The 22320-nt window shown below is 47.9% G+C and overlaps 1 protein-coding gene across 3 annotated transcripts in view; it reads left to right on the top strand.

The window, feature by feature from the left end:
- Window positions 1–306: 306 nt before the first annotated feature.
- The window catches only part of TRMT2A (tRNA methyltransferase 2A), a 106808-nt gene continuing 84794 nt past the window's right edge, over window positions 307–22320 (top strand). The window contains exon 1 of one of the 3 annotated variants that reach the window (XM_078667920.1): window positions 307–399. The gene's annotated coding sequence lies outside the window, so the exon portion shown is untranslated. Of the gene's footprint in view, window positions 400–1410; window positions 1542–22320 lie in introns of those variants that run through there. The other 2 variants (XM_078667921.1, XM_078667922.1) reach the window with 2 other exon arrangements.

The following is a 22320-nucleotide window of genomic DNA, read 5'->3' on the forward strand; positions in this document are numbered from 1 at the left end:
TTAAAAACAAATATACCAGAGCCATGCCGATTTTTTTTCTTACTCAGAAAGTCCCACCGTTGACATGATACTCAATACCGTTGAAGTCATTTGAATATTTAAAGAGGTTTAAATATTTATGTCAGCTACTTACTAGATGATAAATGACCTGAATTTTTTTTTATATCTTATTTTTTACTTGCAAATTGACAATGATCCTCCCTCATATAGTTTGCACGGCTTGTAGATCCAGGAATATGACAAGCCGTTGTTGAAAGATGGCGCCCGTGTTTACACACGTGCGCCTCAAGGTTGGGCCGAATATGAGGACTACTGCGCATGCGCTATGTACACATGCTGACAAGTCCAGTGCAGGCTTCCCTACTTGTGGAGTTGGCGAGATCCGTGGTAGAGCTGCCGGTGAGTGGGGAGGTCTGTGGGACAGTAGTCTACACGCTAACATTTAAGACATCACGCGAATTGATAGGTATTGGATGACGTGTCAATTTTACTTGAATTTAATGAGTGGGTGGTAAAGCTCACCGTTACCTAAGCAGCGCAGACCGTACCCAGAGACCTGGAGTTAGAAGAAATGTTTTTACCAGTTTGTTTAAACACATTTACTTCACCCTAATTCTGGTTTGTAGTGGGAGAGGGTTCTAAAGCCGCAGAAGGAGTTGCTACCCATCTCATAGTTGCCACGTCTTTTGTATGCATTCTGTGTAAGGTGTCTGTGTTTCAGTGTGCTCGTGTGTAAGCAGATGGTGATGTAGGTGGTATCAGGGGTGTGGAATTTAATGAAATATGTACTTGTCCATGGGACAAGTAGCTTCATAAATCTACTTGTCCTGTAACAAAATCCACTTGTCCCTTTGGTACCATGTATTGCGCCGTCAAATAATGGCTGCAATCTCTTTATAGAAGAGCTCTGATAATAGCCTCTCTGGTTATGTCAGGCTAACACTATAGAAGGATTTGAATTTTGGAGGTTTTCAGCAGCTCTTCTCTAATCTTTTCCCATACCCGGAAAGGTCGGAAACTTACCCCTGACAACGGCAGAAGTAAAGTTTCTTCCAGGGCTGGGAAAAATGTGGTTGGAGAAAAAGTGAAATTGTAAACACTCAACAGATTTCCGCTGGGGCATATTCATATTTGCTCATGCTAAGATGCAATTCACAAATATTTTTTAGGACTTCGGTTTCCTGGCCTACTTAAGGAAATTCATGTGCATTCATGAAAAACGTAAATCTGCATTAATACAAGGACATATATCATGGGTGCACTTTCGAGACTTTAACATTTGAGCCCCTAATTAAATTTGAGTTAACCAAGACCTTTTGTTTATTATTAAAATGCTATCTCTTCCTATCTGTGAGCTGGCTTCATTGTGTTGGACAGCATTCTGCTCTTTAACAAAGTCGTTTTGTTCAGTTCCAGGAATTTCCATGGCAATGTGGCCTTTATGAGACCAAATACTAGCTGTCTAGTAAGAACGTGCTGGCAAACAGCACCACGCCTACCTGATAATCCCAAGGTAAAGAAAGGAGCATAGTGTAGACCAAGTGAGTAACCAGAAAATTTAAATACCCCCCCTGTTGATCCAAAGTTCTTATAACACCAAGCAAGTGAGATAAAGTAATTGGAATCCTCTCCAGAATAGCTCTCTTGTCTCTTCCATCTAAGCATCTATCCATTCATCCTTTCACCCACTGATATCTAGCATTTCACCTTTACATTGGCACCCATTCATTCTTTTATCCATTAGCCTTTCACCAATCTGTTCGTCCATCTGTTCATCCGTCAGTCCATCCGCTCATCCATATCCAAACCTACCCATCCATCTCCAAACCTATCCATTTCAACCATCCATTCTTTCGCTCATCCATACACCCTCCCTTTCACTCCATCTATACACCCTTCCATTCACTCCATCTATCCACCCTCCCTTTCACTCCATCTATCCACCCTCCCTTTCACTCCATCTATCCACCCACCCTTCGACAATCCATCCTTCCACTCATCCATCCATTTATCCTTTACACTTATCCATCCTTTCGCTCTCTAATCCTTACACCCTGTAACCCATCCACTCATTCACCCTTTCCTTCATTATAACATCCTTTGTCCATCCACCATCCCTGTCACTCAACCATCGCGGTCACTCACTCATTCATCCATCCACACTTCTACTCACTCATCCTTTCACTCACACATCCATTCATTCTTTCAAATTAATTACGAGTCTTTGTCTGCTGAGCTGCAGACAGAAGAGGCCCATCAAGAGCTCCACCTCTACTGTAGCTGCTAAAGCCTATCCTGCCATCTCCAAATCTATCAATCCAACTGATCCATCCTGCCTTTCTTTCACTCATCCATCCTTTTGCCCATCTATCCATCCTTTCACACCACACATCTTCCTTTTCACTCCTATTCATCCACCCTTTCACTCATCCCTCCATCCACCCTTTCACCCATCCATCTACCGTTTTGCTCATATATCCATCCACCCTTTCACTAATCCCTCTATCCACCTTTACACTCAACTGTCCACCCATCCATCCATCAACCCTTTCACCCAACCACCCACCCATCCATCCCCAACCCAGTCAGCCATCTATTCATCTACTCTCTCACCCATTAATCCACCCTTTCAATAAGCCGTCCATCCTTTGACTCATCAATCCACATTCAACCTATCCATCCACTCACCCATCCCTTCATTCACCCTTGCACTTATCCTACCATTCTTTCACACATCCATCCACTCATTCATCCATGCATCTATCCATTCACCCTTTCACTCCACTCATTCATCCATCTATCCATCCAGCCTTTCACTCATTCATCCATCCATCAATTCATCCTTTCACTCATTAATGTATGCATCTATCATCCACTCTTGCAAGAAATTCATCCATACAGCTATACATCCACCCTTTCACTTATTCATACATGCACCCTATCCATCGACTCATTCATCCATGCACCTATCCATCCACCCTTTCACTCACTCATTCATTCATTTATGGCTCTAAACATCCACCCTTACACTCCACTCATTCATCCATGCATCTATCCATTCACCCTTTCACTCATTAATTTATGCATCTAGCATCCACTCTTGCACGTATTCATCCATGCATTTATACATCCACCCTTTCACTTATTCATACATGCATCTATCCATTCACCCTTTCACTCATTAATTTATGCATCTATCTTCCACTCTTGCACGTATTCATCCATGCATCTGTACATCCACCCTTTCACTTATTCATACCTGCATCTATCCATTCACCCTTTCACTCATTCATCCATGCATCTATTCATCCACTCTTTTACTCAGTCACCCACCCACCCTTTCAAGTCCATTATGGGCCTTTGTCTGCAGACTGAAGAGGCCCATAAAAAAACTCCACAGCTGCTGTAGTTTCTACAGTGGTGTGTTCACAATGCCCCTGGTGCAAGCACAAAGTGAGATGAGAGGCCTAGTGCAAGGACAGAATTGGGGGTGGCCTTAGGCCTGCATGAAAGCCCATGGGAAAACTAATAAGCTTTAATGTAAGCCCTCGATCACGTAAGATATGAGAGGCCAAGGGGAGCGGGTCAGGGATGCCAGAGAGTGCGGCGGGGGTGGGGTGGAGTTAGCAGGTTCAAGCACCGGGTGTAACATAAGGTGTACAGGAAAGGCTAAGTGCAAAGGAGGGGGTGCATGACAAGGGAAAGCAAAGAGAGTTGAAAATGAGCAGGGATATTGGAGCCCTATGAGGCCCCGGAGTGGAGCAGAGAATACAAGCAGTCGCTCTGACGCCCTGACCAGGCTCGTGGGGGTAGGTTATGACGGTCGAGACCGCACGCGTATCAGGTATCTGACACATTGGTGCAGGTCCCACGGGAGCAGACTGCGAGGCGCCTTAGGGATTCACTTAGGGTCGCATTGTTACAGCAGTACCTGCTGGCCTGCCAACTTATTGACCTCCTGAAATAAGGTTGTAATTTATATTCATTTTTCACTGTGTAGTACTGAGCACTTAGGTCCTGAAGAATTACCATGACGGCAAGAAACATGTTGACCTGACCAGAGGGTCGTAGATGTCCTGCTGTTAACTTTTCCAGCACATATATCCCCTCTCACCCATTTTAACCAAGGGTGTCAGCCACTCTAATAAAGTTCCCTGTGGACTGACCCACCTTTTTTAATTCACCACTACTTCACGACTACACTTTCACTCGCCCTCTCACCCGCATGCACCATATGGCCGGAACAAAAGATCTCCGTTAAAGAGCCCCTTTACGGGTGCCCATCAGACATTGCAGCGCCAGTCTGATGAGGAGCAGAACCCATATGATGAAGCATGACATCTAGCTTGCTAGGTGTGTGAGGGTTTTAGTTCCAAAAAGGGAAATGCCCCTTTTCCCTTTTACCTTCCTCTACGCTGCACGCACTCTTGTGTCTTATATTTCCCATCGGGGAACTTTGTACCCCTCTTGTGCTACTAATACAAGGCAGGGGTCATACAGTTCAAGTCAGAGCAAGGCACGGGTCATACAGTTCAAGTCAGAGCAAGGGGCCAAGAGGCAGATAAGGCAGCCTCTTACATGCCATTGCTGCGAGTGTACTGGAGCTGCAGAAGCTCGATGTTTGTCTCATGCTTGAAGAAAATAAAAGGACCAGTGGAGGGCCTGGTAGCCACATAAGCTTATCGAGCTAGCTCCAACCTTGAGCTCTGCTTTATCATTTTATTGTTCTGATCTGGGGAAATTAAAGTTCAATCCCCACCTTTTGCATTCACCCTTTCACTGCCAATAAACTGCTCAGAGCAACTTATTAACTGGCTGTGACCGACAGGGTTGAACAGCTGTGTATCAGATTACCATAAAACTGTCTACTTGTCCTTTGGACAAACTACAAATTAAAACCTCTTGCTCTCCTAAGAAATCTAGAATTCTCGGGCATCTGGAGATAGGAATTCCTCACCCCTGTGGTATACATAGACATGTAAATAGACCATTCGAAGCGGTCTCAGGGTAACTCCGACAGACCCTGTGGTTTGTCTCTTCTGCCTCCTACCTTGCTTTATGCTGTTATGCCCCCCCCACCACTAACCAGTCTGAAGCCTGAGTCGAAAGGAAGATTTAAAATTTGACGAACTGACACATTTTTTGTCATCTGAAGGCTAGCTCTTCTGTCAGAGGCCCAGATCTTTAAATTGGAAACAGCTTTACAAGTAGCTCTTCGATTTATTATTAATTAATATATTTATTATTACATTCTGTTTCACTTGAAGACCTGAGCAAGTAAAGTTTATGAAATCTGACATAACATAACAGGTGTATTTGTAAAGTGCACGTTCACCCCAGCAATAGGGCATCTTGGCGCTGAAATAACTGATGTATATTGTTACCCAACTCAATAGTACTCTTTATCAACCTCAAATGGATGAAAGGCTGAGTGGACCTGCCGGGATTTGAACCTGTGACCATGAGGTCGAACATAGGCCCCTGCAGTGGATGCATTAGTCCACTGAGCCACCAGACCCGGCTCATAGAGTGCACGTATTGTTGTGCACTCTAAAAGCGAATGCCCACTGGTTTTGAGTAATCTGACGGATAGCTGTGCTGCTTAAAACTAGATTCTGCAGGATCTGTATACCCTTTTGTTGGCTCTGTTGCGTGCAGGGCCATCTTAAGAATTTTGGGCCTGGGCCAAACCAATTTTTATGGCCCCTCATCCCAAAAGCTTTGAATTTATGATCCTTTTTAGCTAAATTATGCCCATTGATCCTACTTTAAAAGTAAGCAATAGTAAAAGACAAATGATAGCAATTGCTTATTAAAATCAGCACCCATAACCTTTAACATCCCTCCTTTACTTGTGTTACCTTTGGACTGCCCAGATCCACATACAGCACACTCATTGGCATGGAAGTTGATCATGGGACAGCCCTGTATGCGGCTATGGTATAATTGCCAATATTCTATGGCCTAAAGAGGTAGAGGTAGTTATTACTGCTTTAGTATTCAGATAAATTAATGAAGGGCTCTGTCCTTACCAAATAACAAAAGGGATCTTGGAAGGTGGGGCCCTGGGCCATAGCCCTCTTTGCCAATGCATTAAAATGTGACTGACTGAGTCATTTTTGACACACACGGAACACAACAGAGCGACAATAAACGCCACTCCACTCGCAGTTGAGAAACGGGACTGTCAAACTTCCCCGTATTAGGGGGCAGGTCGGGCCAATGCTTATCGGCTAATGGGCCCATAGGAGCTTTACTACGCTCATTTTTAGACCGTCTCATGGGTGGTGACTCTGGAAACCTCGTGACCACCCGTACTCTGGGAAGGCTGTTGTAAATGACACATTGATTGGTGGAGAACATACAGATGTACCTTACTTGGAAATAATTGTATAAGAATATCATTGGGACTGAATTAACACTAAGGGAGAAGCTTTACAATTATAAGATTGAGCCTTGAAAAAGTTGCGGGATAGTGTGCCCACCAGGCGTCGAAACACATGTTGGCTAAGCATTCACCAGAAAGAAAGAAAAAAGAAAATAAAGACACAAAAAGAAATAACAAAGAGGACTGTTTTACTGTGTACCCTAATTGTGATATATATATATATATGAACAACTTGATTAGCGTGTGGGTGGAACTATTTTATGTCTTCTTTGGATTGTAACTTAAGCCAATCAATGTCATTATAATTGCTAGAAGCTTTCCAGACAGAGTTTTACAAGGAGCTATGTGCTCAAACATTTGTTTGCCTTCTTTTCTAATGAAGTTCAATAATAGTTGCTTTTGTCTTTCCACATCAACATTTTTAGCATCCATGGCAATTCATCTAATAATTTCATCCATGAGCTTTGACCCATAGGACGCATCAAGAAATTGGGAGAATCAATATGCTGCCAAAGGAATGGTGATGGGAAACGGCTATTGAAAAAGAAGCACTAATAACACATTTTGCACAAGAGAAAAGTTGTGTTACAGCTTGGTGTGATTTTATAAGTTCAAGTTTTTATTTCAAGATTGGGAACTTGGATGAGGTCCACTAGAACAGAACGCTACAGATATCACAGCAATATTTAAAAGTATTGAACAAACTTCAAAATTGTGCATTCCACATATTTCATTAGAAGAAACAACATTCAAAACATTAATACATAACTTTAACTTCATAATAAATACAAATGTAAAAATCATTAGAAAAATTTAAAAACTTGTATGCACAACATTTAGTTAGGTGGAGAGAATAACAAATCTAAAGCATCATCAGTTGTTTGGACCTGATATTTCAGAAACAAGGGCCTCAATAATTTACAGCAATAGAGAAGCAGCGAAGGGCAAATAAATTACACTGGTTTTGGATATTGAACACCACAATTTCAAAAATTGCATATATTGTCTTGCTGGGCAAATGATGTCAACTGGCAGTTACATTTTTAAAGGGTAAAATAGCATGGCGTAATAAGGACGAGCATAGATCTAACACCGAGGTCAATGTTCCATGTAAAATATTGCTGTGGCTTTCTCAGAATAAAATACTTCAATACATTTTTTCCTACAATAATCGGAATCTAAGCGACAGCCTAGAGGAAAGGAAACATGAATTGATAAAAACTTTTATCCACTGCTCAAGCGTGGTGTACACATATTCCTGATTCAAATCAAACACAGTTAGGACCTCATTACGATGTTGGTCGGAAAGCATTCCGACCGACTTGGTCTCGGAATGGTTTCTGACCAGATCAGATATGGGGATTCCGACTGACCAATTACGATGTTTCTGAACAACATTCGGTCGGACTCCTATTGACGTCAATGGGAGCTTGTGTTCCGACCAACAACACAGGCTCCCATTGAAGAAAGTGAGGGGTGGGGGTAATCATGCACCCTGTGTCGGGAACTCCATGGTGCCTGAAACACTGTGCATGGTTGGGAAGAGGGGGATCCATGGGTACCCCTACAGGACCCATTCGGAGGGCCCCAGGTAAAGGGGGAGCCTGCTATGTGCCCCCAAAGCCGGATTCTGACAACCGATCCGTTTCGGAACAACAGATTCAGAAAGGCTGTCCGAATCCGACATCGTAATGTGTCAGTCGGAAACGTTTTCCGTAGACCTATGAGTCTGCTCGACCAACTTGGTTCCTCCGAATGCCGTTCGTAACCGAGTCGTAAAGTCCAAACGCTTTCCGAACATCGTACAGATCCCGCTCGTCGAGGGCCTATAGAAGAGCCGTAGCCGGGGGCTCATTTTCTGCCTGCAACCACTGCGGAGACAAGAAGGTTCGGCCGGTGCTACGCGTGCGCACCGAGGTTTGCATAGGCTCTGGGGACTTGCACGGCCGGAGCAGATGCCCACCGTGATCCACCGAAGCGTAGCTGAGCCCATCGGGAAATTGGTGACTGCACAGAGGGCCCGCCAACAACTACCGGGTCGGAGGGGAGGAGCGGGAGCACCGACCAGCTGCTGCGATAATCCGACTGGATGTGCACACGGTTGGGGGCAGTGAGGTGGCGGAGGGGGCCCGGTGTTGGGACTGGAGACACAGGACTCACCCCTTCCCTCCCCCCTCCCGTTTCCCTCTCTCTTCATACTGCTTCAATACATCGTGGGCGAATGACTGAAAGCGTGGGGCCCGCCCTTCCCAGAGACACAGCAGTAACGCAGTGAGCGGTGGAAGCCGCGAATAGTGCTCGGCCTTTTGGACCCTTTGTGTGGGGCTGGGGGCCTCCCAGGCAGCCGGGCATCGACTCGCCATCACCTGTAAGCCCAGACCGTGCTCTATGTTGTAGTGTACCTGTCCCACACCGAGTCGGGTGCGGCCAGATCCATTCTCCAGGTTTGTCTGCCACAAGGGAGGTTAAGCGCTTGTACAACGGGTGGTGGCGCCATCATCCCTCCTTGATCCCTTGCCTTAGGGCTCGCCTAGTGACTGATAACTAGTGACTGAAGCACAACACCACGCCGTGTAGGATTACTTCTGGAACCGGGAGCAGAGGCATACCAATCTGGGAGGTCCTGAAGGTACAACGGAGCAGTAATGGAAAACAGCAAATCCGCAGGTGCGAAAGGGCCCAAAACCAAGCAATCCAATAAACTGGACCGCTATGACCTCCCCAAAGACATTCTTCAGAGCCGCCAATCCAGGGGCAGTTCCACCAGTGATCAAGGAGGGGGAAGACCAAGAGCTGTCACTAAAGTATGTCATGTATGCCATATCCAGTGTCAAGATCTCCTAGGAACATAAAATGGATACAATTGCTATTGATGTAAACCTGATCCGAGCGGACCTCACCAAACTTAACGAAAAAGTCAAACAGTTGGTAATCACCGCATCTAGCTTGGTGGGAGACGTCATCCAGCTCCAGGGGGTGATACAAGACATACAGTCTTTCCGTAAATTCACAGAGCTCAAGCAGGACGATTATGAAGGGCGCCTAGGGCGCAACAACATACGTATTTGAGGGGTGCCGGAAAAGGCTGAGGGACAGACCCCTGATCTCTTCGTGGAAGACCTTATCCTAAAACACCTACAGCCCAAGGTCCTCGGTAAGTTTTGTCATCGAAAGGGCGCAAAGGGGGGGGGGGTCGTCCAAAGCCACGAGCCCCCCAAGCCCTATACTAGCGAGAGTGCTGAATTTCCGGGACCGAGATGTAACCCTCCAGAACGCTAGGATGGGTGCCGCTCTCCGCTCCGACAACACCGATATCTCCTTCCTGGACTTCACACAAAGAGTGCAGAGACAGACGTTCACTATGGTGAAACAGAAAGTCAGGGAGAGGGGCTTGAAGTACTCCATGCTGTTCCCGGCGCGCCTTCGTGTGGAGGCAGAGGGAAGACCCTGGTTCTTCGGACAACCGGAGGAAGCGGCAGACTGGATTGAGCACCTAATTGATCGCACCCCATGTGACTGCAGTGCTGGTGACAATGCAGCACCCAGCCCCACGGCTGACGGGGCTAGACTGGACGCTGTTACTTTGCTGAATGGACTGATTTCTGGGGCATGCTGAGACAGGTAACGGGCCAAGCCGTGGCCGATCTCCAGGGGGACCTCCCCCTAATGGCTGATGTAGGAAGGTAGATCCCTGACTATGGTTGCCCCCAACTTTTTGCCTGGTGTTTTGCTGGTTTTCTGACTTAGTTGACCTGGGGCCCTGCTATTCAGGGCCCCAGGCCTACTGCTCTCTCTGTAAAATGGATTCCATGTACCTTAGGTACATATCTAATTGGATACTGAGTCACCTTATCAGTCCCTGTACAGTGTACCTTAGGTACCCAGGGCATAGGTGTACCCAGGGCCTACCAGGGGCTGCAGCCTGTATTATGCCACCCCTGGCTGGCCATCCAAATCTGACACAACTGGCTGCACGACAGCTGGGGCAAGGTGGTGTAATCACCCTTTGCTATAGATATAGTATACCTATATCTAAACCTAAATGGGCACACAGATCTCCTATCAGTCACTCCTATGGCAGGCCTTGACAATCCTGAAGGCAGAGTGCTTGGAATCGTGTGAGATGGTGCTCTGGCATGAGCTGAGCCTGTCTGCGGCTTTCGGGATCTATCCCTTAGCCGTTTCCATGATAACGCATACCATATACTCTTAAGTGCATTATAATCCTCGCGGTTATATGCCAACTCTGGTATCGCTTTATCAAAACATGTCGAGTAAGGTGTCATACGAATTGGAATACTAACCCCTCGCCAATTCTGGCGACGGGGTTAGCATTCCACCCTTCTAGAGGGACACGACATGTATGTAACCTATAACCCCGGTTAAAGTCAGACAGAGCCTTAGCTCCACAAAATGGATGCTGCCACCGAGACACAAGTCTGCCCTCCTGCTGCTGGGAGTCCTCCCAGAGCAGGAGGCAAGGACAAAGGGTTTCCTGCCAGGGGCGGTGCCAGCACCGTCCCAGACAGGGTTTTGTGTATTCTAGGTAGGCAGGGCTTTAGAGGAAGGTGACTGCAAGTGGGACCCCGGTGCTCACTGTGCATAGGCCGGCTTGAACCAGTTCCAGGGGCACACCAGACCCTGAGCTGGGGAAAGCCCGCCAAAGGAGAGGGGTGTAACCACCCCCCTCCTGGTCCCACCCATAGGGCAGGACTTAGTCGCGTGCCAGCCCCCTTTTGCAGGATAAAGGTAGGAGCAGGCCCCCTTCCAAAGTAGATCAATCTTTGAATCCTGAACCGACCTTCTACAGGAAGAACTCAAGACTCTTCTCAAGATTTTCTCCCTTGTGACTAAGGAGTAGTCACCCTGCAGCAGCAGGCACCAACCAAGCATCGCGGTTTGTTGCCAGTCTCTCCTTCGGATCAAGACTGCTCCAGCACGACGAGAACCGGCTTCCCTGGCACCTCTGACCTCAACCTACATCCTCAGCCCAGCTGTGATCCGTGGGTGCGACGAGACCTCGAGGGACCGGCCATCTTCGGAACTGCACAACGCTTGTCCAGCACGACCACCGAGTGACCCTCGACCGAGTGCTTTGGGGTGAGAGAAGCCCCGACCCTGAGCAGCTCCAGCACCGAAGTTCAGCCCCCCTGCATCCACGAGATCTGCGTGGGGCCCTTCTGCTCTTTGCTGCTCACCGCGTTGTCCCGGTCACTTGCCCGTTGGCTAGTGGCCCTCTTACGACGCTCCACGACGACAAAGACTGCTGGTCTGGTTGCTCCAGACTGGCCCTTGCTTCCCTTCTTCAGAGAAGCACCCTGGACCCTCCTGGTCCACTCAAGACGCCATTTTAGGTCCACCGCGTGGGCCTTGCATTTGCCAAGACTTGTTGCCCCAATCCTGGGTCCAGCGACGTCGACAGCAAGTACCTTCGTGGGACAGCTCGCACCTCCATCCTGGTCGCCGACAACGCCTCCTGGTCCGAGAGACTGCAGAGCCCAGCAGCGCCCACTCACCTGGCTGAGGTGACTTCGTCCGGTGCCATCCTGGTGCCCACCTAAATCACTGGCTAGTGATTCAGAACTTGGTCCCCTCTGCTTACAGGTTTCTTCTTCCCTGATCCAGGCTTGGATCTCCACGAACTTTCTTCACTGGCCGCCTGCCAGCAACTTCTTTCTTCAGGCTCCTGGTCCTTCAACGAGGGTTTCCGACGCAACTTCAACCCTATGCAGCCGCAGCCCCTGGGCTAGGTAAACGGAGTACTCCGGTGCTCCAGCATAGTCCAACACCCTAAGTGTTCGGATCCACTCCCGTTTTCGACCCACCTAGTCGGGTTCGCCCGAGAACAGTAACTTTGCAATTGCTAGCATCCATAGACTTTTTCCCGCCTTACGCGTGAGAGTTCCCTCTCTGCACACGACGTCCACAGGCCTCCTGCTCCTAACCTAAGTGTTTAGTATTGTAGGCCTAGCGATTCTAAAGTCTAGAAAAGTATTACTTACCTGCTAGTAATTTCGCATTCCATTTTCATAGTATATGGTTTTTCGTGCCCCTCGGGCATCTGTGTAAATTGTGCGACTTTCAGTGTTTCTTTAAGAGTTTTGTTGTGTGCTTAGCTCCCTGTCTCATAAAGAGCCAGGGTAGTCCTGTTATAAATAAATATACTTTATTTTTGATAACAACTTGTGTGGTGTCCTTTCACTTGGTGTTCAAGGGGTAATGTGATGGTAAACCAGCTGGCTTAACACGCCCTCTAGAGTCTTAGCCTTAGACTGCTCGTATCCATGCTACTAGGATAGCTGGTCTATAAGGTTGACTTACAACCAATCATCAATAAGGGTTGTTTGGACTGATACATAGTGATCACTAGAATAGTGAGCACTGCATATCAGGCCAACTTCTCACAGCTGACACCCAGAGCTGTGGTGCGTGACTTTCTTAGGGGAATTCATGGTTACAATTTGGGAGGGGGGGGGCAGGAAAACGGTATGCCACGTCCCTACACTTTCTACTTTTAGTTCTTCCACAGGGCGACAGGCACTCTGCAGAGTGCAGGGCAGCAGGGTGGGGGGTTGTTGGGTGGGGGTTTATGTTCGTTTGACATTATGGTTTTAACATCGGTAATTGGTTTTGATCTTCTTCCAGAGGACACTGAGACTTACGCATTAACCAATGAGTGCACAAGGAGACAACAATTTTACAATATTGAGTTGGAATGTTAACGGGCTTGGTGACAAAATTAAACGTAGTGTGGTTCTCCAATATATTAAACTGCAGGCCCCGGATATTGTCATGGCTTCAGGAAACCCACCTTCTCGGAAATTCATGTAAAGCGATGCACAGATGGGGATATAAAATGGTAGCACGTGCAGGATGTACCTCAAGCTCGCGGGGTGTTGGTATCATGATGAAAAATTAATTCCCCCCCTTGCTGTAAGTTCCACATGGACGGACGATCGGGGCAGATACATAAGGGTGACGGGCACATGGGAGGGGCGGTCCATAACACTCATGTCCGTTTACGTTTCACTAGGCTTGCAATGTACCACCGTTAAAGATCTGGGCGCTGTTCTACTCTCCATTCCAGATGGCCTATTAGTCCTCGAGGGCGACTTCAATGCGGCGTTCTCGGGCACACTGGACCGATATCCCCGACGGGAGGTGGGGACTTCTTTCTGCTGGCTGCATGATTTTATCGATGTCATGGGGTTAGCGGATGGTTGGAGAACATATCACCCAGATAAGGTACAGCACACCTTTCATTCCGGGGTACGCCATAGCCTTTCCTGTTTAGATTGCTGCCTAGTCCCCGCCTCACAAGTCACCTACATCTACGAAATCAAGCACTTACCCAGGGGCATCTCCGCCCACTCGCCGGTATGGATCCACATAGTCCTCAACCAGATTACAGTGGGAAGACTCGCCCCAATTAATCCATAGTACCTCCGGGATCCGAAAATCCATAAAGACCTCCTCAAAGCCATGGATAACTACTTCTTAGACAATGAAGTGTCCGTGTCCTCATCCCAGACATTATGGGAAGCATTTAAGACTGTAATTCGGGGTCAGGCCTTGTCTTTGATCTCTGAAAGGAAGAAGGATAAACAAAAAGAAGTCTCAGACATCGAGGCTGATATTTACTGGTTAGAAGGAGACCTAGAATATGGAGTTACGCCAGAGAAACTCCATTTACTAAGCCTGAAACAACACGATTATAAGGTACTAGTGACTGATAGACCTAAAATTCTGGGTAGGGAAAGACTTGGCAGAATTTACGACCTGGGAGATAAAGCAGGGAAACTCATAGCGTGGCTTGATTTAAAAAAAAAAAAAAAGTGGGCGAGCAGACTGCTTCCGGAACTCAGAGTCGATGGAGACAATCCTCTCATTGATCCACAGGTAAAAGTAGACCGATTCACCGGCCATTTCTGTACTGTTTATACAGCCGTAGCCCCACACACTGAAGAGGACTCTCATGAATTACTACAAGATATTAGGCTCCCCAAACTCTCCTCAGACCGTAATTTCATGGAAAGCGACTTGACAACAGATGAGATAGCGCAACCAATCCGATCTTTAAACTCCGGGAAAGCCCTTGGTCCCAATGGACTCCCCTCGACCCGATAAACTTGCGCCAATAGAGTGGATCAGAGGAGATGGTGAAACTGTAGTGGAAAGTGGAACAAAGTTAAGTCAGATAGAGAGAGGACAGACCTGCAAACTCTGTAGAGGGGAATAGTCTTGGTGGGCTCATTCCGATCTCTGTATTTTGTAGATAATGTTTTTAGCCAAAAAGGATGCCACAATTTATCCAATCCGCTTTTCTTCGGTCAGCGTGGTGTGCCCAAAGATTCTGGCTATTTGGACCTGTAGACATGTTTATAACTGAATCAAAAATACAAAACAATGCAGGGAAAAACCTTGCGCGCTACACAGGTGTAGGAAGGTGGATATCTGACTATGGTTACCCCCTACTTTTTGCCTAGTGTTTTGCTGGTTTTTTACTTAGTTGGCCTGGGATCCTGCTATTCAGGACCCCAGGCTTCCTGCTCTCTCTGTAAAATGGACTCCATGTACCCTAGGTACATATCTAATTGGATACTGAGTCACCTTATCAGTCCCTGTACAGTGTACCTTAGGTATCCAGGGCATAGGTGTACCCAGGGCCTACCAGGGGCTGCAGCATGTATTATGCCACCCCTGGCTGGCCACCCAAATCTGACACAACTGGCTGCACGACAGCTGGGGCAAGGTGGTGTAATCACCCTTTGCTGTAGATATAGTATACCTATATCTAACCCTAAAATGGACACATATCCTCCGATCAGTCACTCCTATGGCAGGCCTTAACAATCCTGAAGGCAGAGTGCTTGGAATTATGTGAGATGGTGCTCTGGCATGAGCTGAGCCCGTGTGCAGCTTGCGGAACCAAGTCCTAATAGCTGTTCCATGATAACGCTATACCATATACTCTTAAGTGCATTATCGACCTCGCGGTTGAATGCTAACTCTGGTATAACATTATCAAAACATGTCGAGTAAGGTGTCATACGAATTGGAATACTACCCCCTAGCCAATTCTGGCGACGGGGGTAGCATTCCACCCTTCTAGAGGGACACGACATGTATGTAACTGTGAACCCCGGTGTGAGAAGTTGGCCTGATGTGCAGTGTTCACTATTCTAGTGATCACTATATATCAGTCCAAACAACCCTTATTGATGATTGGTTGTAAGTCAACCTTATAGACCAGCTATCCTAGTAGCATGGATACGAGCAGTCTAAGGCTAAGACTCTAGAGGGAGTGTTAAGCCAGCTGTTTTACCATCACATTACCCCTTGAACACCCAGTGAAAGGACACCACACAAGTGTTATGAAAATAAACAGTGTATTTATTAGAATCACAACAACCCTGTACTCTTTATGAGGACAGGGTGCTAGGCACACAACAAAACTCTTACGAAAATACTTAAGTTAGCACGTTCTACACAAATGCCCGAGGGGCACGAAAAACCATATACTTTAAAAGTGGAATGCGAAATTACTAGCAGGTAAGTACAGTACTAATAGGCTTTGGAATCGCTAGGACTTGATTATAGAATCGTTAGATTACTTCTAGGAGACCTAGGGGACTCGGGTGCAGAGTGTGCACTCTCACGCGGGATGCGGGACAAAGTCTATGGGAGCTAGTAAAGGCAAAGTTAGTGTTCACGGGCGAACCCGACCTGGTAGGAAGAAAACGACAGTGGATCCTGACCCTAGGATAGTGAGGCTATGCTGGGACACCGAAGTGCCGAAGTTACCTAGCCCAGGGGCTGCAGCTGCATAGGTCTGAAAAGACGTCGGGAATCTCGTTGCCGGACCAGGAGCCTGGAAGAAGGAAGTTGCTGGCAGGCGACCAGTGAAGGAAAGTTCGATGGATCCAAGCCTGGATCAAGGAAGAAGAAAACCTGAAAGCAGAGGGGACCAAGTTCTTGAATCACTAGCCAGTGATTAAGTGGGCACCAGGATGGCACCGGGCGAAGTCACCTCGACTAGGTGAGTGGGCGACGCTGGCTCTGCAGATCTCACGGACCAGGAGGCGTTGTCGGCGACCAGGATGGAGAGGCGAGCTGTCCCACGATGGATGAAGCTGTCGGCGTCGAAGTTACCCAGGATTGGGCAACAAGCCTTGGCTAATTCAAGCCCACGCGGTGGACTCAAAATGGCGTCTTGAGTGGACCAGGAGGGTCCGGAGTGCTCCTCTTCTGGAAGGGAGCAAGGGCCAGTCTGGAGCAACCAGACTAGCAGCAGTGATGTCGTCGGGCGTCGTTCAGAAGGCCACAAGCCAGCGGGCTAGTAGCCAAACAACGCGGTGAGCAGCAAAAAGCAGAAGGGCCCCACGCAGATCGTGGAGATGCTGGGAGGCTGCACTTCGGTGCTGGAGCTGCTCAGGGTCGGGGCTTCTCGGACCCCAAAGCACTCACCAGGAAATTACTCGGCGGGCTTGCTGTGCAGAAGTCGTGCAGTCTTGAAGATGGCCGGTCCCTCGAGGTCTCGTCACACCCACGAATCTCAGCGTGACTGATGATGTAGGTAGAGGTCAGAGGTGCCAGGGAAGCCGGTTCTCGTCGAGCTGGGCAGTCTTGATCCGGAGGAGAGACGTGCAGCAGACCGCAGTGTTCTTAAGATGGTGCCTGCGGATGCAGGGTGACTACTCCTTAGTCACAAGGGAGAAATCTTAGGAAGAAGTCTTGAGTTCCTTTCGTGGAAAGTAGTTTCAGGATTCAAAGATGATCTGATTTGGAAGGGGGCCAGTTCCTACCTTTATCCTGTAAAAAGGGGCTGGCACGTGACTAAGTCCTGCCCTAGGGGTGGGACTAGGAGGGGGGTGGTTACACCCACTTCCTTGGCGGGCTTTTCCCCAGCACAGGGTCTGGAGTGACCCTGGAACTGGTTCCAGCCAGCCTATGCACAGTGAGCACCGGGGTGCCACGTGCAGTCACCTTCCTCTAAAGCCCTGCCTACCTACAATACACAAAACCCTGTCTGGGACGGTGCTGGCACCGCCCCTGGCAGGAAACCCTTTGTCCTTATCTCCTGCTCTGGGAGGACTCCCAGCAGCAGGAGGGCAGACTTGTGTCTCGGTGGCAGCATCCATTTTGTGGAGCTGAGGCTCTGTTTGACTTTAACCGGGGTTAGGGGTTACATACATGTCGTGTCCCTCTAGAAGGGTGGAATGCTAACCCCGTCGCCAGAATTGGCGAGGGGTTAGTATTCCAATTCGTATGACACCTTACTCGACATGTTTTGATAAAGCGATACCAGAGTTGGCATATAACCGCGAGGATTATAATGCACTTAAGAGTATATGGTATGCGATATCATGGAAACGGCTAAGGGATGGATCCCGAAAGCCGCAGACAGGCTCAGCTCATGCCAGAGCACCATCTCACACGATTCCAAGCACTCTGCCTTCAGGATTGTTAAGGCCTGCCATAGGAGTGACTGATAGGAGATCTGTGTGTCCATTTTTAGGGTTAGATATAGGTATACTATATCTAAAGCAAAGGGTGATTACACCACCTTGCCCCAGCTGTCAAGCAGCCAGTTGTGTCAGAGTTGGATGGCCAGCCAGGGGTGGCATAATACATGCTGCAGCCCCTGGTAGGCCCTGGGTACACCTATGCCCTGGGTACCTAAGGTACACTGTACAGGGACTGATAAGGTGACTCAGTATCCAATTTAGATATGTACCTAAGGTACATGGAATCCATTTTACAGAGAGAGCAGTAGGCCTGGGGCCCTGAATAGCAGGGTCCCAGGTCAACTAAGTCAGAAAACCAGCAAAACACCAGGCAAAAAGTTGGGGGCAACCATAGTCAGGGATCTACCTTCCTACACCCGGTTAAAGTTAATTCGAGCCTTGGCATCACAAAATGGATGCTGCCACCACAGACACAAGTCTGACCTCCTGCTGCTGGGAGTCCTTCCAGCGAGGGCGGCTTGGACAAAGGGTTTCCTGCCTTGGGAGGTGCTAGCACCACCCCAGACAGGATTCTGTGTATTGGGTAGGATAGACCTGAAAGGAATGAGACATGCCTGGGGCACACTAGGTGCCCTGTGCATACACCGGTTCAAACCAGTTGCTGGGACATCCCTGCCCCAGCTCTGGCGCGAAATCCGGACAAAGGATAGGGGGTGTAACCACCCCCTTCCTGGTGCCACCCAGGGGAGGGATCTAGTCAGTAGTGCAGCCCCCTTTAGCAGGATAAAGGTAGGAGCTGGTCCCATTCCAAATTAGATTATCCTGAACAACTTTGTAAGAAGAAACTCTGGACTTCGACGTTCTGCTCCACAGAAGACTGAAGAATCTCCCTTGCGGGCAAGGAGTGTCCACCCTGCAACTGCAGGCACCATCAAGCGTCCAGCGGCTTCACTTTGTTGTCTTCCCTTGAGGATCCAGACTTCAGAGCCCGACGAGACCCGGATTCCCAGACCTGTCCGACCTCAACCTACATCTGCACCACAGCTGAGATCCGTGGGTGCGACGAGACACGTGGGACCGGCCATCTTGAACGAACCTGCACTTCGCTTCCAGCACGACTCCCGAGGTAAACTCAACCAAGTGCTTTGGGGACTGAGAAGCCCCAGCCCCGAGCAGCTCCTGCACCGAAGATCAGCCCTCCAGCATCCACGAGCTCTGCGCGGGGCCCTTCTGCTTGTTTGCTGCTCGACGCGTTGTCTGGTCATTTGCCGGCTGGCTAGTGGCCTCTAGACGATGAACCTTGAAATCCTTGCTGCTGGTCTGGTTGCTCCAGACTGGTCCTTGCTCCCTTCCAAAAGAGGGGCACCCCGGACTCTCCTAGTCCGCACCAGACGCTTTTTCTACTCACCGCGTGGGTTGCCTTTGCCAAGGCCTGTTGACGCCGATTCCGGATCCAAGACCGCCGACAGCGAGAGCCTGCGTGGGACAGCTCGTGCCTCCATCCTGGTCGTCGAAGACACCTCCTGGTCCACGTGGCTACAGAGTCAAGCGTCCACTCTTCACCTGAACGCGACGACGACATCTGGTTCCTTCCTGCTTCCACTCCAGTCACTGGCTAGTGACTGTGAACATTGTCCCCTCTGCTTTCAGTTCTTCTTCTTCACCGATCCACCCTTGGATCGCACCGGACATCTTCCTCCTGGTCGCCTGCAGCATCTTTTCTTTCAGGCTCCATTGACTTCAACGCGAGAACCCAACACGACTTTGCACCTATGCACCCGCAGCCCGTGGGTGAGGTAACGAGAGCATTTCGGTGCTCAAGGGTAGCTTGACTCTCCTAGTGTCCAGTTCCACAGTCGTTTTAGTCCTAACTAGTCAGGATTGTCCGTACTCCCCTTTTCTTTGAACTGTACTGTCCATAGACGTTGTTGCGCATCCCGCGTGTGAATTCACACTCTGCACCCGCGTCCCGTGGGCCTCCTATTACTTACCTAAGGTTAGGATAGTGTAGTCCCAGCGGTCCTGCAGCCTCCGGACAGCTCCATTTCTTCTATCGACTCTCACATTCCATTTACTTAGTATATGGTTTGCCGTGCCCCTAGGGCACCATTGTAATTTTGTGCAACTTGTCGTATTTTTCCAAGAGATTGTCATGTGCTTAGCCCTCTGACCTCATAAAGAGTTCAGAGGTGTTTGTTATTAATAAATATAGTGTTTATTTTCATAACAACCTGTGTGGTGTCCTTTCATCTGGTATTCAAGGGGTTATATTGTGGTAAAACAGCTGGCTTAACATGCCAAAAGAGTTTAGCCTAAGACTGCTTTGTCCATGCTACCATTAGGATAGCTGGTCTATAAGGTTGACTTACAACCATTCACCATAAGGGTTGTTTGGACTGATACAAGGTGGTCACTAGAACTAGTGAACATCATATATCAGGCCAACTTCTCACAACAGGTAAGTAAGTGATATTGTAAAGGTAAATGTAGTTTTCGAGTTAGGTTAGGGCAAGCGAAAGAGCAGTGGAAAATGTATGTTAAAGCTGGGTATAGGAACGGATGTCGGAGATTGAGAGAACCTAAAATTAAGGATATGGTTAGAGAAAAAATACATGTTAGGATGTTAGATTTTGAGTGCACTATACAAAAAGTGTGTCCTTTTTATCTTTTAGTTTGTTTGCTAAACTAAAAGAACATTGACAAACCCATTGGATCTCGCCTCTCAAAGCTATTGGTGTTGCCAGTGCTCGTGTGTGTTTAAAAATATATATATAGATAATCATTTAAGAGATGGCTGCCACAGATGCTATTGCATCCATAGTGGCCATATTTGAATGAATTTTCTTAAAGCATAAGCAAATGAATTCCAATGTGGATATTAATGCATCTGCAGTGGCCACCTTCAAATTGTTTCTCTTAAAACATAAAATTCATTCAAAGATGGCTGAAGGGGCCAATATGGTGGCAGCCAACTCTCAGGGTGCAAGGGAATTGGAGGGGCAAGCTTGCGATGACGGAAGTTTGAGTACGCAAGTTCCCTCCTGATTCTAAATGCTAGAAATTCGCTATACAAGAACATTCTCAGAGTTTCCATAGTTAAGGGGCTTCTGTTATTGAAAAAACAATGTTAAATGTGGCACACCAAGATAGCATTCCAAAATTATTCAGACCAGGTCTGCTGTGGCTAAACGATGATGACACTGAGCTGGTCCACACCATGGACCAGGTTGTAGTCACATATTGGTTCATGATTGTAGATGTGCCTAATGCTAGTGCACTCGCCATAAACCATTTGATTTGTTTGTTGGAAGCCATTTTACAAGTTCCAAAATAAATGCCAGGAATTGAGAAAGTGTTACAGGAAATATGAGACCTGTAGGGAAAAGTTTGATAAAATTGACAATCTAAAAGCACGTGTCAGATTGATCTTCAATGTTTTATTTCTATTTATACGAAGAACTTAGAAATGTTCTTTCTGTTCTTTCAGGTTTGCAGGGTGTGGTGTCCTTTCACTTGGTGTTCAAGGGGTAATGTGATGGTAAACCAGCTGGCTTAACACGCCCTCTAGAGTCTTAGCCTTAGACTGCTCGTATCCATGCTACTAGGATAGCTGGTCTATAAGGTTGACTTACAACCAATCATCAATAAGGGTTGTTTGGACTGATACATAGTGATCACTAGAATAGTGAGCACTGCATATCAGGCCAACTTCTCACAGCTGACACCCAGAGCTGTGGTGCGTGACTTTCTTAGGGGAATTCATGGTTACAATTTGGGAGGGGGGGGACAGGAAAACGGTATGCCACGTCCCTACACTTTCTACTTTTAGTTCTTCCACAGGGCGACAGGCACTCTGCAGAGTGCAGGGCAGCAGGGTGGGGGGTTGTTGGGTGGGGGTTTATGTTCGTTTGACATTATGGTTTTAACATCGGTAATTGGTTTTGATCTTCTTCCAGAGGACACTGAGACTTACGCATTAACCAATGAGTGCACAAGGAGACAACAATTTTACAATATTGAGTTGGAATGTTAACGGGCTTGGTGACAAAATTAAACGTAGTGTGGTTCTCCAATATATTAAACTGCAGGCCCCGGATATTGTCATGGCTTCAGGAAACCCACCTTCTCGGAAATTCATGTAAAGCGATGCACAGATGGGGATATAAAATGGTAGCACGTGCAGGATGTACCTCAAGCTCGCGGGGTGTTGGTATCATGATGAAAAATTAATTCCCCCCCCTTGCTGTAAGTTCCACATGGACGGACGATCGGGGCAGATACATAAGGGTGACGGGCACATGGGAGGGGCGGTCCATAACACTCATGTCCGTTTACGTTTCACTAGGCTTGCAATGTACCACCGTTAAAGATCTGGGCGCTGTTCTACTCTCCATTCCAGATGGCCTATTAGTCCTCGAGGGCGACTTCAATGCGGCGTTCTCGGGCACACTGGACCGATATCCC

The sequence above is a fragment of the Lissotriton helveticus genome, chromosome 11 (genome assembly GCF_964261635.1).
Source record: "Lissotriton helveticus chromosome 11, aLisHel1.1, whole genome shotgun sequence".
Classification (NCBI taxonomy): domain Eukaryota; kingdom Metazoa; phylum Chordata; class Amphibia; order Caudata; family Salamandridae; genus Lissotriton; species Lissotriton helveticus.